The sequence below is a fragment of the Microtus ochrogaster genome, unplaced genomic scaffold (genome assembly GCF_000317375.1).
Source record: "Microtus ochrogaster isolate Prairie Vole_2 unplaced genomic scaffold, MicOch1.0 UNK116, whole genome shotgun sequence".
NCBI classification, from domain to species: domain Eukaryota; kingdom Metazoa; phylum Chordata; class Mammalia; order Rodentia; family Cricetidae; genus Microtus; species Microtus ochrogaster.
The window spans coordinates 422,987-439,268 of record NW_004949214.1 but is presented as its reverse complement, the minus strand read 5'-3'; the positions used below and the strand labels follow the sequence as shown (position 1 = coordinate 439,268).

The 16,282-nt window shown below is 40.3% G+C and overlaps 1 pseudogene; it reads left to right on the top strand.

The window, feature by feature from the left end:
- Window positions 1-585: 585 nt before the first annotated feature.
- Window positions 586-1,178, top strand: LOC101990317 (annotated as a pseudogene).
- The last annotated feature ends 15,104 nt before the right edge of the window (window positions 1,179-16,282 follow it).

Genomic DNA, 16,282 nt, shown 5'->3' with positions numbered 1-16,282 from the left:
GATAAAGTGTTTTTCTGGCTCACAATTCCAGGTTACGATCCATCATTTTAGGGGAAGTCAAGGTAGCAGGAACTCAAAGCAGCTAATCAAACTACATCCATAGCTAAGAGCACTCTTATATAACCCGGGATTCCCCGCCCAGAGAATGGTACCATCAATGATGGGTGGGGGCTCCAAATAATCAAGATAACCCCCCAGAGATATGCCTGAAAGCTGACCTAATCTAAACAATCTCTCACTGAGACCTTTAGGTGATTTTAGACTGTGTCAAGTTGGCACCAAATCTAACCACCACCCTCACTTAAAAACATAACACACCTTTCTAGATCCATTTAATAAAAGGGTGAGGGTGAGCTATCAATGCAATTGTAGTAAGAAACTCTAATCTCCAGTCTGAGCAGTGTAAAAACATTTCTCCCTAAGAGGAAATCCACTTTTGAGAAATGGTTGACAAAGAGCGTATCAGTTAAGCCTACTACAATAAGGCCTCCAAAAGACCAGAAGCTAAGCTAAGGGAATTCCCATATCACAAAGATCAAGCAAGTTGAATGTCAAATAAAATGGCCGAAATAGGCAGTGGCTGTAATGGGTGATGGACCGGTCAGGGGAGTAGCTCAGTGGTTGCAGGTCACCAGCTCTGAGCAGACCATGAAGGCAAGGGCCTTTTTGCTACAGAGTTTCAACCAGGATCAAGTTGGGAGGATGGCTGGGGAGAGATGAGCTGATCTTGGAGCAGACACCCCAGGATGATTCCACCAAGAAGCTGAGTGACAGTCTCAGTCGACTCAGAGATGAGCTAGACAGCAAGATGGAGATGCAGAGGATAATTGCTGCCGTGGATACAGACCCCAGACCTCCTCCCACCTCCATCCCCCCCCACACACAAAGAGGTCTTCTTCTGTGTGGCAACTGACATGTTTGTTGATGGCAACTTCAGTTGTTGCCCTTTTCTACTTTGCTGGCAAGCTGATGCTCAAAGTCCTGTGTGGGTCCAAGCTACTCAGAACCACCATGGGCTGACACTGGACTTCCTCCTAGATCGGCTATCTGGCTCCCAAAACCAGGGTGGCTGGAATGGGCCTCCTCTTGTACTTCGGTCCCCCACATGGTTGACAGTGGCACTTTTTGCATCTGGAATTCTCAATGCTTCACTCAGCATCTGGAAGAAGATGGGCTGAGGTCGTCCACTGCCTTGCACTGTGTCTTTTCTTCATACATTGTGGTATTTTTTTCTGGGATGAATGGGGAGAGGGGATAGACATTTTCTCATTTTTCTAATTATTGGTCTGGCTGGGTATTGTGGCCTGGGAAGGGAACAATAAACCTCAGGTCCACTTTGAAGTAAATAACTGAAATACACTTAAAATATCCATTGTAGAAATAGCATCAACCAATAAAGACAATAAGAAATGAACTAATTTGACTTCCTTTCAAGGACTTGTGGAAGGAAACTAATTCACTGTTTTTTAAAAAATATAAAACATTGCAAACGAATCTAGCATTCATGATAGTCTTCCCATGCTAAATCACTTCATTATTACCAATGACTAGAGGAATTAATAGTAGAAGTTCAGCTAATGAGTAAATATAAATTACAGAATTGGAACATCAAGTATGAAAAGTCACAGAGACAGATTTTTGTTTACATAGATGTATAGAGCAATCTAGAAACCTCAAAACAAAAATTATCTTTTGGCTGCTTCCACATAGAACTTTCATTTCTGGATAACATGAGGGTCTGGAGTCTTGACAGCAACCCTTTTATACTGGAACTCTTCCCCTTTCTACCAGACAGCTAGAAATCTCTGTAGGATGGGCTTGGTTCAAAGTGCCCTCCCCCCCTCCATTTCTAGTCACTTGTGTTCATGCTGCAGCTCATAATTCTGTCACAAGATGGCGCCAATAAACCCATTATCAGGGAAAAATACTGCCCTGTTTTAACTCTACATGACTTTGGAAGCATGGACTATTTGTTTGCCAGGGGGGAAAGGAACCAGGGAGAAGTGGGCAAGAGAAGAGGGGAAGAGTAGTAAATAGCTGAATATAAGCAAGGTACAACGATACATAAGTATATCAACTAAATGCATTATTTTATGTTTAAAAGAATAAATTGAAAAATATAAAGCAATATGTTGTACGTGCTTATATGTCATACAAGGAGAAAAATACTTCAATTATGACCTAACTTATAACTTTACATAGAGAATAATTCTAGCCCTGTTCAAAAAATACCTTTAATGTGTGTAAACTCATTTCAGCAATCCATGGCATGAAATTTCAGGTAGCTCCATCTTCCCTTGGCAGTAGCATGTAGGAAGAAGGTATTCTTTAGTACCGTGCAGGTAGGAGGTGATGGAGAAAGGATGGGGGTGTCAAACATGAGGTCTTGGTATCTGTGCCCATAATGTCCCAGAAAGGGGTTGAGTGAGAGGGGAAAGAAGGCAGCCTGAGAAGCCTGTACAGACAGGGGTGACTGTTGTGTGGTGATTTTCTTTCCCTCTGGTCATAGAAAGATGCCATCTTCGATTTTGTCTAGGTAGCCATGGCAACCAGAGCAGAACAATACATTGCTAGCCAGCCTTTTGGTGATGGTAATGTAGCTATTGGCATTTGCTAGGGAGGGTCTGGAGACCCTGGGCTGGGGATTCTAGGTATAATCCCTCTCCTAGTTGCAAGTTATCTTACAAGATACTAGAGCATTTAAGATAAATAAAAGGCTGATTTATAGCAGTTTTATGATGCAGCTTCGAGGATGTCACCATTCCCAACGGGGTGGGATTTTTGCCTTGAAAGTAACCCCTAACCTGTGCTTTGTAAGAAAGTCTAGTGCACTCATTGGTCTCATTAAGCTTTACTTTGGTGAAATTGTTCCTCAAGTCCTCATATCTAGGCTCCCGGGTAGTCCTTGCTACTGCAGGCGAGGCTCTGGCTCCGCCAGCAAAGTACATAGTCAATTATTTCTAAGAAAATGTCAAGTGGACACCAAGGTCAACTTGGAGGGGTTTCTACTAGGCAAATCTGAAACAATTTGTGGATCAAAACATAGAATGATAATAATGGGATTATTCTTTACAAATGGGAGTTTGAGTCACATTAATAAATTCATTGATAAGTATATTTTAAATAAGAGAAAAGTGACAACATCACACTGATTATTCTAGAAGGGTTAGCGGTGTAGGAAATGCAAGTTTGACAGCTGTTTTAATGATAAGTGATTCAGGTAAGAATCCGAAATGGAGGCTCTAGTCTATCTGCGCCATAACTCACAGCACAGCAGTCCTTATGTTACCATGGTAACCATGCTAGCCAGAAGAGATGGGAAAAACAACCACTCACTGCCCTAATCTTGTATTTGTATGAGTTAGGAACCCATGCAAACTGGCATGATGCACAATAATTAACCTCATGTATTCCTATATCATCCCTCTTACACAGAAAACACAGCTGGAAGCTTCAATAATACATATATTAGCGTATACATAAAACCCCAGATGTTATTCCCCCTCCCTTGCCGTTTTCTCTCCTTCTCCCTCCCTTCTTCTCTTTCTCTCTTCCTCTTCCCCTCTCCAAGATCCCAGAAATTCATAAAGACAAATTGATGAAGGGTAAAAAAGGAACACCATACAACCAATACATTCAATTCCGAAAGTATTTGTTTTTAAAATTTAAAAATTCTTTTGGAAACTAATTTTTTTCAGAGCTATACAGATGGCTCTGCAATTAACCGCAACTAATGCTCTTGCAGAGGACCTAAGTTTGATTTCCAGCATCCTTATCTGTTGGCTAACAACTGCCTCTGACTCCAGCTCCGGGGGGGGGGGAGGGTCAATGCTTCTGGTTTCTGTGTGCTCCTGCTTTCATACACACACACATAATTTAGCATTAATTGTTTAAAAGCAATTCTTTTTTTCAGAGACAATCTATTGGGTTGACTCTGACATTTTTCTTCTTTAATTACCATATATTGCCAAGAATCTAAAAGGCCAAAACAAAGCGCCTTTATTAATTACCTTTTCATCGGCAAGTACCCTGAGATTTTAACCGTAGATGGTCTTCATTACTGCTGTCAAGCATTTGGATGTTGAAATTAAATTAAAGGAAAATAGATCACAATTATAACTTAAAACTTACTAGGATAAGGATGTAGCCGAGAGATAAAGCAGCCTGGATTTGATGCACAGTACAGGAAAAAAAAATACTGTTATTTACAATAGCACCAGAAAGTAGGAAATGGTTAGCAGTAGTCTGCCCACTGACATCTACATATCGCTAAACATTATAAAATAGAAAATAAACGTTTAGTAGAAGACAGCACATCTGTGAGTTGCAAGAAAGCATTGTTAGGTTATCATTTCTCTTCCAGCTGTTCTATGGATGTAACGTAACAGCCACAAAAATACTAGCAGACATTTTCTTAAAAAATAATAAATCAACAGTCTAATTCCCAAATTTGTATGCAAATGCAAATGCCTATACTATCAATAAATTTGAAAAAGATCAAGTCAGAGGAACAACACTGTCTGATTTCAGGAATCTTTATAAACATGACACACTCCAAAATTAATTCTGGCTTCAAAGTAAAAAAGTAGATCAGAGGCAAAGAATAACGAAGTGAAAAAGAAACAGACAATACATATTGGACCATTAATTTTTAGAAAATGGTGCAGGTAAATTAATGGTGAACAGGCAGGATAGTCTTTTCAGGAAATGATATTGTAACAGCTGGATATCCATATCCCCAAATGCAAACCGAGACTTACATATTATTCCATATACAGAAGTCAACACAATATAGATCATAGATTTTAACATAAAACTCAAAAAATTGGACTGAAGAGATTTACTCAATGGGTAATAGCCATCTCAGCATCCACATAAAATAAACCCGCTTTGCTGAACACAGAGCCGCAACCCCAGTGCTATGGACAAAGGCAGAAGGACCACGAGTGCTCGTTGGCCGCTAGTAGCTTAGTTACAGGCTTAGCAAGAGAACACGCTTCAAAAAGTCACGCTTAAAAAACAAAGGGTTTAGAAAGCAAGGTACCTGATGTCTTCTGACCTCTCTTACAGGCCTCAGTGTGCACAGTCACACACATACACACAAGCACATGTACTACACACATGGATACCCCCCTCTCACACACACATATACACTCATACAAACCAAAACAAAATTTAAAATGAAAATCCATTTTAAAACAGTTTTTTTAAACATCAAATCTATACAAAACCCAGCAGAAAACACAGGAGCAAATCCTATTCCTCTTGGACTGGGTAAAAATATCCCAAATAAGACATCAAAACAACAATTTACATGTAAGCAAAGTAAGAATTTCCCCAACGCTGAGCACTTTGGCAGCCGATCAAGTGAGAAGGCATATTTGCAGCTAGGATAAGATGTTTGAACATCATATTGCTGCTAGAGGATTTGTATTTAGACTACAGAATGCTGGACCAAACAATAAAAAATGTACATTTCCCTAAGTAAATTAGAGGAAATATTTAAATTCAAACTCTGTAAAAATACAGTTATGTGAAATGAAATAACCACTTGAAAAGAAATCGCGCACCACTGATCACTGAAGAACTACTCAAAAAGACAAGCTGCAATGATGTTACTACATTCTAGGAGTACATCCAAAATTTACAAGACTGTAAATGAGCATTGGCCAGTTTGTTAAGCATGAAATTCTACAGGGTTTATGGGAATAAAAATGTACAATGTTTTGTACATTTGTACAGCAGTTTGACACTTAGTTGCAATGTCAATCCTACATGTACCCCATGATGATCCAGCTCTTGAACTCGTGAAATACACACCCCAGGGGAAATACAGTATATGTCAGTGGCAGGAGTACAGAGATTGGAACAAGCTCTGGGAATATTGCCATATGAAAGAATGCAGTTAGCGGAGAAAGCCTAGAAGCCCCTCCTTACCTGAGCGTCTTGTAACAAACAGGCATCCAAATGGTTTACCATATACAACTGTGGGAGAGCTGAGCACTATCTGAGTAAACAGTCATTCGCCTTGTGGCCCCGCAGCTTTCAAACACATGCTTTTTCCTCAGCTCTAGCCCATTACCACTCCCAGGACTGCTTTCCCTTTCTTTAAATACTGCCTCAGAGGCTGGAGAACTGGCTCAGTCGTTAACATTACTTCCTTATCATGTAAAGACCAGGGTTCGATTCCCTGCATTCAGACCAGATCAGTCACATGAAACTCCAGTTCCGGGCTACCAGATGTTATCTTCTGTCTTCCAAGGGCACATACAGACAAGCACACCACACACACACACACACACACACACACACACACACACACACACTTATAAAATATAAATAAATATACTATTTTTGTCCCAATTTCTAACTGTGTGTCTCTGGTCCAATTCCTTTTCATAGGACACAAGAACCTGAACAATGGAATATAAGAACCTGCACACTTCAACAGGTATCCAGTGAGTTTCCTGGGACTCAGATTGGCATCTATGACATTTCCACAAAAATACTTGTTCATTAATGTTCATAAAAGCATTACTTACAAAATCCTAAAAGTGGAAACAGGTTAGATGTCTATTGACGAGTCAGGAGCACCATTTGTGATCTAGATATGCACTAGACCACCATTCAGTACCCATGTATTAGAAGGCTAGTTTAGGAGAATGACATGGCTCAGTGGGAAGGAACACTTTCTGTCAAGCCTGAAGCTCTGAGTTCAAACGCTGAGACTCACAAAACGGAAGGAGAGAGTTGAGTCCCACAGCTCGTCCACTGACTTCCCACATGTGCGGCATGGTCCAAGTGGATACTTGCACTCACGCCTGCACACGTGTGCATGCACATGTGCGCACACATACACACAGTTAAAAATTTGTCTGAGAACATGGCACTGGGAAAGGTGAAAGACAAGGTGCTATGAAACTGAAAATGTTGAGTCCTGGAAAACCGTAATAATAATTAGGCCCATTTGATTATTTTATGGGACATAGCTGGGTATGCTTAAAATTGACAAACTAAAAGCTAACTATTATTTTCAAAAATGCTGTGTTCCAGTTAAACCCCATCAAAGATAGCCTCGTAGGCACCAAAATGTAGTGGTGTTGCATTAAGGAAATAAAGCTCGGCACTTCCCCTGGGGTTAATTTGACCAAGTGAGAGTTCAGTTTGAGTTCTCCACTTCTCTCCCCATGTCGTCTGTCTCTAGCTTACTGTCTCTGGCTTGTTTTTAATCTGTCTGCTGTGTGTCTAATTATGCTTGCCTGATGTCTGGCTATCCTTACAAAGGGCTTCACTCTACAATTATTGGATAGCAGAGAAAGCATCACCCAGGGAAGTATCGATAGACACTTTACAGAAATCTTTAACAGAGTTTTACAAGAACTTAAGTCACTGACTGCAACTGGCCCAGTTAGGAAATAAATGTGTTACATTTAATATTTATACCAGATATTTATTTTATAAGGTCACTTTTGCCCTGTTTGCTATTTCCAGTAAATGATTATCATAACATGCAGACATGCATTTGCTCACTGGGTCAGAGGCAAGGGATAATATATATCTTCAAATTAAAGTTATACATTAGCTTATGTCTCAAAAGCTTATCACATGGGAATTCAAGCAAGGTTTGTTGTTCCACTGTTCCCTTACAGGTGGGCTAAGAAAACAGGCAGTGTGCACAGTAGGACAGCAGGCTGTGTTAAGTGACCTCCAGGTATATCATTAACTTTGCTATGAGGTCCAGTTCAAGTCTCTTAGAATAGGAGGTATTTTTATAAAAGTGTATCATCACAATTGTAAATTTTTGGCATATATTCATTGTATATAATGTTGGGTTTCATAAGGATAATTCCTTCAACTTCATAATACACTTTGTATTCCCCCTCCTCCTCCATAAATACTCTCCCTACTCTCCATAACTCCTTTCACTGGAGTCTTTCTCTAGCCTCTTTTCTAATTTCATATCATTTCATATCACACACACACACACACACACACAGAGAGAGAGAGAGAGAGAGAGAGAGAGAGAGAGAGAGAGAGAGAGAGAGAGAGAGTTTTATGTATCTATATAAAATCTAGGATCCACAAATGAGAGAAAAAGTGACACTTGTCTTTCTGAATTTGGCCTATTTGCTTAATATAATGATCACCAGTCAGATCTATTTTACAGCAAACATGATTTCCTTGTTTTTTGACTGAATAAAACTACATCTGCATATGTACCATACTTTACCTATAAATCTGTTGATGTTTACCTATAGAATCATTTTGTATCTTGGATATTGTGAATAGTGCTGGAATAAGCATGGGTATATTTCTGTGTATCAAGGATCTCTGTGGCATGGGGACTTAAGGTTCTTTGGATATAGAACATGAAGTGGTATAACCATATCACAGAGTAGCTCTGTTTTCTCTGTGTAATCTCTATTCCTATTTTCTTGGTGGTTGGACTTATTTATATTCATGGCAGCAGTGGGTAATTGTTGCTGTTCCTCACATCCTCGCCACTATTATTTTGTAATTTGTTTTCTTGATGATAACCCTTCAGACTGGGATGAGACAGAGTCTTAAGGTAGTTTCAGTAGGCATTTCCTAATGGCTAAGGATGGCCAGCATTTTCCCCATATTTATTGGTCTTTTGTCATTAACTTTTTAAGAACTGTTTATTTATTAGCCCATTTATTAGTTGGACTGTTTTGCTCTTTGTTATTTAGGAATGTTTTGTAGTTCTTTATGCATTCTAGGTACCAATTCTCTGTCATATGTATACTGCTAAAGATTTTCTTCCACCTATAGGCTGTCTTTTCTTTTGACTAACTGTTTCATTTGTTGTTCAGAAACCTTTAATTTCTTGCAATTCCTTGTCAATTCTTGGTCCTAGGGAGTGCTGGATTTTTTTTTTAATTTAAGACATGCATTTATTTCAGCATGTTATTTCCCTACAACCATACACTGGGTACTGTTAATTACCAGCCTCTCCTTATCAGCCCTACTATAACGATCACTACTCTCCGTTCAGGATGTGGAGGCTATGGCAAATGCCATAACCAGCAGAGTAATGATCTGCATGCAGCATGAAAGCAATCTGGTTCAACACAACTTAGTAGCTGTGTTGGTTCAAACTTCTAAAGTCTGACACAGGGTGTTTTTATTTTAGGCATATTTGAGCACGGCACATTTGAAAAGAAGTTTTCTGGTGTAACACAGTACCATGTGCACAATGAGACATATTTACTTCTCAAAGTGCATAGCACCTCTTCCATGAAGGTGGGGGTCTACAGATAGGCTACATGTATTATTTTAAGGGCCTGGAGAGGGGATCTGGTGTGGTCTCAGTAATACAGATAGCACAGAAGTTACGTAGACTATTAGCTATAGCTATTTCTGGTCCTACTTGGGGATGCCTGGGGTCACCTCTGGCCATACAGATAGCGCAGAGTTTGTCTAAACCTATTAGCCACCTCTGGTCCTGCTTCTGGCAGCATGGGAGAGCAAGGTATGGACCGGCCCTACAGATAGCACAGGGGTTACCTGGGCTATTAGCCACCTCCATTCCCAGACTTCTGGGTGGAAAACAGATTATGCATTGCTTCTGATAAAGAGATAACCTGCTTGTTTGACAATCCTAGTTTCCTGAGTGCTTATCCGTGAGTACAAGGACTTTTGTGCTCCCAACACAGGGTGACTTTGAATTCCATAAACAAAAAAAGACCAGACAGTTTGACATTTTAACATATATAATCATGACATAGTTAACACAATATAATCATGACTTTTGAGTAAGTTGATAGACTGTTGTATATAATGTGTTTTTAGTGACCATGGAAGAATCTAAACAAAAGCTTCAAGTTGCTACAAAGACCTTCTCATCAATGTTGTGTGTATTTCAGCACCCATCTGGGACACACACAAGAATCGGGGGCTGCGATTGTTACTAATCAGTCCTTTCATTGTTTTCAGGCTTGACTCTTAGCTTTATTAGTGTAATCCCTCTTGTGTAGGCCAGGATAGTAGGACTCATCCTTGTCAGTGATACGGCTCTTCTACTGGTCTAGAACATGGTGATTTCTGAGACCTGAACAGGAGCTGGCTTCCTAAATTCCTGTAGAGGCCTATGTATCTGGATCTCTCAGACCTTCACAGAACTCTGCGTCACAGCTCACCAGCCTGAGATGTCTGAAAGTATTGACCTAAAGGCTCAGCGTTTCTATCCAATGACTCCAATAATCAGGGCCTGCAGTGGCTGTTTAGGCCCTTATGTTATTCAGCTCCCTGTCCTCGCTACCTCTGTCAGCCCCTTTCTGCCTTCTTCGGCTGCTCTTTTGATCTGTTCAGCTGCCTTTTTTTCTGTTGTCAACCTCACAGCTGTGTTTCCATTTCAGCAGCCTGGCTTGCCTGGCGCTCAGCTGTTGCTGAAGCCGACGCCGTCACTCTACCGCCTCTACTGTCACTGCCCTTCTTCAGTCTCCAACGTTCTTCCTTGTTTCTTAAGAGAATAAAGCACAGTTTATTCTGGAGCCATTTTGAGTGACCATGGCCGGGGAACATAGTCTTGCCCCTCCAAATTCCATGTTCCAATATGCGCTCAAGCAGTTTTACTCATTCGGCTTACCAATTTAGCCCGTGATAGCAAAGGTACAGGAAAGACTACTTGAGAGGAGTATTAGATATCATGTTTCAACACACAGAAAGGCATCCCAAGACAGATGTATCCCCTATCCTGCTCACCAAACCTGAACGTGGCTTTCGAACCTGCTACTGAAGTGGTCCAGAGAAAGGTACTAGAAAAAGGTATTCAAGTCAATCAAAGCACGCCCTAAGCATACATGAAGATATGTGCTTGCAATAGTCTTACTACACCTTGAATACAAATGGGATTTTGTGTTAGTACCAACCACAGCCTTGTCTCCTTATCACCAGTCACGCTAGTCTCTCTGCTGGGGCACCAGGGATAGAAAAGATTGCAAGGTCACTGAGACCTTATCAAGGCTTATAATAGCAAAAAGTTTGGTACTAAGAATTTCAAGCAGCCCTGGCTGTGTCTGTGCCTTCAGGAACTCGGGAAATTTGATGTGTCATTGTGTAGTTCGCTCAAGTCATCTGTGCAGCATTCAAAATGCCAGTTGCTGGAATAAGGGCACGGTAACCAATTGCTTGACTGATTGTCCTTTGTTCAAGGCAATCAGAACAGCATAGAAGAATCTAACAGCTGTCATTTAGGGAAGCAAAGTGTTCCATCTCCAATATCTTAGCTTATATATGGAAAAATGAACATCCGAAGGAGTATCTACAATAAGAAAATGAACAACTTATCATTAACACGAATAGTGAATTTAATAGGTTTTAACAATAGTTAACACCTGTCCAGTGCCTTAGGGAGAAACACTCTTATCATCAAATCGTTCTTCACCATTAAGGAGCTATCACAGTTGCCATGGTAGCAGGTTTCTATAGCAACCATGATGTGGAGGTGCGTACATTAACCACATTAGAGCTTCCTCATATGAGGCACCAAAATGCATCAGTTAAATGTATTAGTGACAAACTCAGAGTCACCAACAAAGAAATCAAAGACTTCCTCTTGGAGTAGTTTAATCAAAAGCCAGCCCAATTTGGACTGTCTGATTCTTTTCCTATGTCCTCTATTATTCTGGACCTTATGGGTTTTGACTATCTGTAATGTTTGTTGTATGAGTCTGGATCTGTGCCTGCATAAATTCTGCTTTGTCTTGTGTGCATCTGTATCTCTGTGTCTAACAAAGGGCTTTGGCTCTGTTTTATTGAGCAGCACAGAAAAAGCACCACGTGGGAAAGGACTGAGGGATACTTTACAGAAACCATTAACAGAGTTTTATAAGAAAATAAGTCATTGACTCTAACTGACCACAACTGACCCAGATAAGAAACAAACAAATGCTATCAAGCAGTATCTGTATGTTGCTTTTAGTGTTTATGCCAGATTTTTACCTCAGATCCGTTTGTTATTTTCAGAAAATAGTTAGCATAACAAACATACAGATATACAAATATGCTCTCTGGGTTAAGGACATGGAAGAGTACATATCTTAAAATGTTGCATTACCTTAGTTTGTAAAAGTTGGTTACACAGGAGATCCATGACAAGTAAGGTTGCCTGCTACATTGTTCTCTTAAAGGCAGACTAAACGTATGGACTGAACACACACAGAAAGTTATCATTCTTGAGGCTTAGATGACTTCAATGTGTATTATTATGAACTTAGGCTGTGAAGACCAGCAAAAAATCCAATTTATTAGAATATAAGTGCTATTTTAACAATAATGTATCTCCACTTGGAAGTTTTTTTCTTATGTATAAAATAGGGGTTGCAAACTCAGACCTTCTCCCTTTAAATATTTTGATAGTAAGCTCTTTAAAAGCATTTACTTTTTCTAGCTCCTCGGAAGGAGGGTCTTAAATTAAGCTCACAGTTCTTCTCCCTTCTGTGTGTGTCTTTGGGTCTCTAACTCTTCCTATGCCTTACTGTATGTTACTCGGCTACTCGGTGCCCTCTGCCCAAATATGTTCATGTAAACAAAGACTATATGAAAAGAATGATGGGACAGTATAACATCTTACTCCAGGCAAAATGGAGAAGAGGAAAACGAATGATAATTAATACTAGTGAGGAAAGGAGACTCTTATTCACTACTGATGGGAGTGTAAACTGGGGAGTCACTATGGAAGTCAGTTTACTAAAAATATAAAAATAGCAGCATTCAGGAGGTAGAGGCAGACAGATCTTCAAGTTTGAGGCCAGTCTGGTCTACAGAATGAGTTGCAGGACAACCAAGGCTCATAGAGACACCCTGTCCCCCCAAAAGAAATCTAAAAATAGAATTATTTTATGATCCAGCTGTAATGGTTTGGATGAGAATAACTCCTATAGGCTTAATTTGGAGAGCGCTGGTCTATGGACTGTAAGGTGATCAAGAATTAGGATATCCACATAAGTTTTGCCTTTTGAATATGTTGCATTTATTCACACAAACATCCCTTATAATATTATGCTAATATAAAGATTAGACAGACATCCCAGCAAGAAAAAGAACAGTTGTTTGGACAGAAATGCTGCTGCAGGGTTCCACCTGGGCATCTTCTCTATTGCAGGTGCTTTAGAAACCTGGAGGCTCAGGCCAAGTCTGCTGTGAAATCCTTCAGCTGTGGCAGACTGGGGAGGTGGCATTGGTGGAAGCCTCAGGACATCCTTGACAACATAGGCCAATGGCTAGCCCTGACAAGTGGGCCTGTGTGAGTCCAGGGACAGTACCAGAAATTCAACAGTCACTGAAGCCAGGGCCACACAGAGGCTGGACAATCTTGCCTCAGAAGCATGGCAGTGCAATCCTAGAGACCATTCCCAAAGTTTCAATTTTTGTATCACTCCATTGGGTAGTAGCTTTACAGTATTAGGGTTCACAACTTGGGGCTGATTCATTAGCATATCAACACCAAGTTGGGGTTAGTTCATTAACATATCAATGCCTGCCCTGGACTAAGCTCTTTGGTCCAGCAGGTGGCTTGCTTCTGAGTCTTAGCTCTTATCAAGCTGCCTCCTAGCAAGCTCGGACATCATATTATTTCAAGTCACACGAAATGGCTTTTGAGTTACACAACAGAACTTTTAAGTGGTGTTCCTTACAGTTCACATATTCACCTATTAGTGGAACTGCTTGGGATGCATTAGGAAGTGTGGTTTGGCTGGAGGACATGCCACTGGAGGCAGGCTTTGAGGTTTCAAAAGCCCATGCCCATTTCCAGTTGGGTCTCTCTGCCTTCTACTTGGAGATAAAGATGTAAGCTCTCAGCTACTGTTCCAGAGCCATGCATGGCTGTTGCCATGCTCTCTGTCATACCTAATGACAATAAAAAGTTATTTTGTAAGTTGCTTGGTTATGGTATCTCTTCACAGTCATAGAAAAGCAACGAAGACACCAGCTGTATCACTCCTGTGCATCTACCCAAAAGATTGTACATCTTACTCCAAAGATAATTGTGCAACGATGTTTATTGCTGAATTATTTACACTAACTAGGAAATTGAATCAACACATTAATTAATAGATTTATTGGTGTGTATATTGTTTATATAAATTGCCTGCTTATAAAATTTAACTATTTCTCTATTAATTACTAAGATTTCTGCACAAATAAAAGTACAACATAGATAAGTTAAGTGTTTAGTAAAAGAAACCATTGTACCAAAGCAATTATCTATCTACAAAACAAAAAAAAATGAATGTAGTTAAATCATATATATTTTGTTTAAGCACAGCTCATGTGGAATAATAGTAAATGACCAAAGAATCAATTATATTAATAAATTCAAAATTATACTCTTTCAAGCAATATATTAAAGGAAATATTTAGATTAAAAGTTTTAAAGTAAACCAATATGTGTCAGAAAATTGCCAACAATAAGAATGAGAGATAAGAGTAGGGATATAGCTAAGTGGTCTAACATATATCATGAACAAATTCTTTGGTTCTGTACTCAATACCGCTAAAAGAGAAGTCATGAAAGAGAGACAGAAGAATGAAGGACGGTAATCTTGAAAATAAAAAAGTAGAATACAGGCTAAAATGGACTTAATCAGATTGAAGATCTGGTTGATAGAGCTAATAATAATAATATTCATAAAGATATCAGAGATTAATACTCAAAATCATATAATGAAAATATTCATAAAGAAAAAATTTACATCTTACAGTGCCTTTGATGAAGCTGTGGACTCAGGATAGGAACAAGACCTGACACCAGGTTAGTGCTGTCATGATAAATAAAAAGAAAAGGGGAAGCGAATACTTTTTGGTGGGCCCCACCAAGGTCTGCCAGGAATCAAGCACATCGCATGCAACAAAGTGAGTGCAAGAGGTTTGTTGGGAGGGGCGGGGGGAGAGAGCGAAAGGCCATGTTGGAGTGGGAACATGAGAGAGGCAGGCAGACATATAGACAGACAGATAGACAGTCAGGCAGAGAAGAAGGAAGTGGAGCAGGAGATAAGAAAAGCAAGAGAGCAAAGAAAAGGCGAGAGAGGGAACTGTGCCTGGCAGGCGTATTTTAAGGGGTGCACATGACGACAGGTGATGATCTAACTGCTTCAACAGCTGAGGCAGACTGCTGCCGCAGCAGAAACTAGTGAGGCCCGAAGATGTGGTGGGGACTTTCCCATCCTCCAGTATCTTCAGTTTAAACTACGGAACAAGGGTCAGCATTGGACTTTACTCTGGGTTAGGCCCACAGGCACTTGATAAGTTACATATCTTACAGTCACTCCAGCAGAAATTGAGGACTCTGGATGAGACTCAGTCCTGAACTGAAGTAAATCTATTGAATGCGTGGGGAGGTCACTATTAGGGTCTGAGAGAAACCCCTAAGGAAAGACTAACAGTCATGTACGCCATAAAAAGAGTGCTTTATCAATTCCAACAAGTTGGGATGGGAAAATGGCAACCTCAAAAGAAGGTCACAAGCTCCTTTGAAGCAGATTTAGGGGAACTCCCGGGAGGAGGAATTCGTCTGGGGCTGATTGGTAAAGGAAAGACTAGTCTGGGGACTGATTGGCAAGAGGTCCTAGTGGTTAGGGACTTTCTAGTGGCAGGGTAGGAAAGCTATCTTTGCTTATCAGGAGACTGTGTTTATTTGCTGAGCAAGCAGAAGGCCAAGGGGGTGCCGGTAGATTGGTTGCCTCTGAGTTGTGGTTTTCCCCAAAATTGTTTGCTTAGCTCCAGCCTCCTCCATTAAAGCGAAACTAAGGCCTGGTCTCTGGAAGGGGATATTAGCAACCTGTCATGACTCTGGTCTGACTCTGAGGCCCTCTCAGTTACATCTTGCAATAGCGTCAGCCAAAGCTGTAGGCCTAGGTTGAACACCAGATCTGACTAGAGTAAGGCCCACGAGCATGTGAACAATTCTGCAATTCACTGTTTAAGTACAAAAAGAGGCAAAAGGCCAGAGCAGACACAAAACAATACCTGACCTTCAGAGGAAGACTTGTGATGATAGAGCCTCTGGCCCTAAATACTATTCTCAAAGAGGGAAATGATATCCCAGCCCTAGTACGATTTCATTATTCACTGAACATTGCAAGAGTTGCTGCTGATAGGGAAAAAAATGGGACTTGAAATTAAAAACAAAAGAGTATCAATGAGAAAAAAGCTAAACCAAAAACTAACTCCAAATGTGCAAATTATTGTTCATAAATACAAACATGAAAAACTGAGACATAGCGGACAATGAGGAATACTGAGAACTCAAGAACAATGG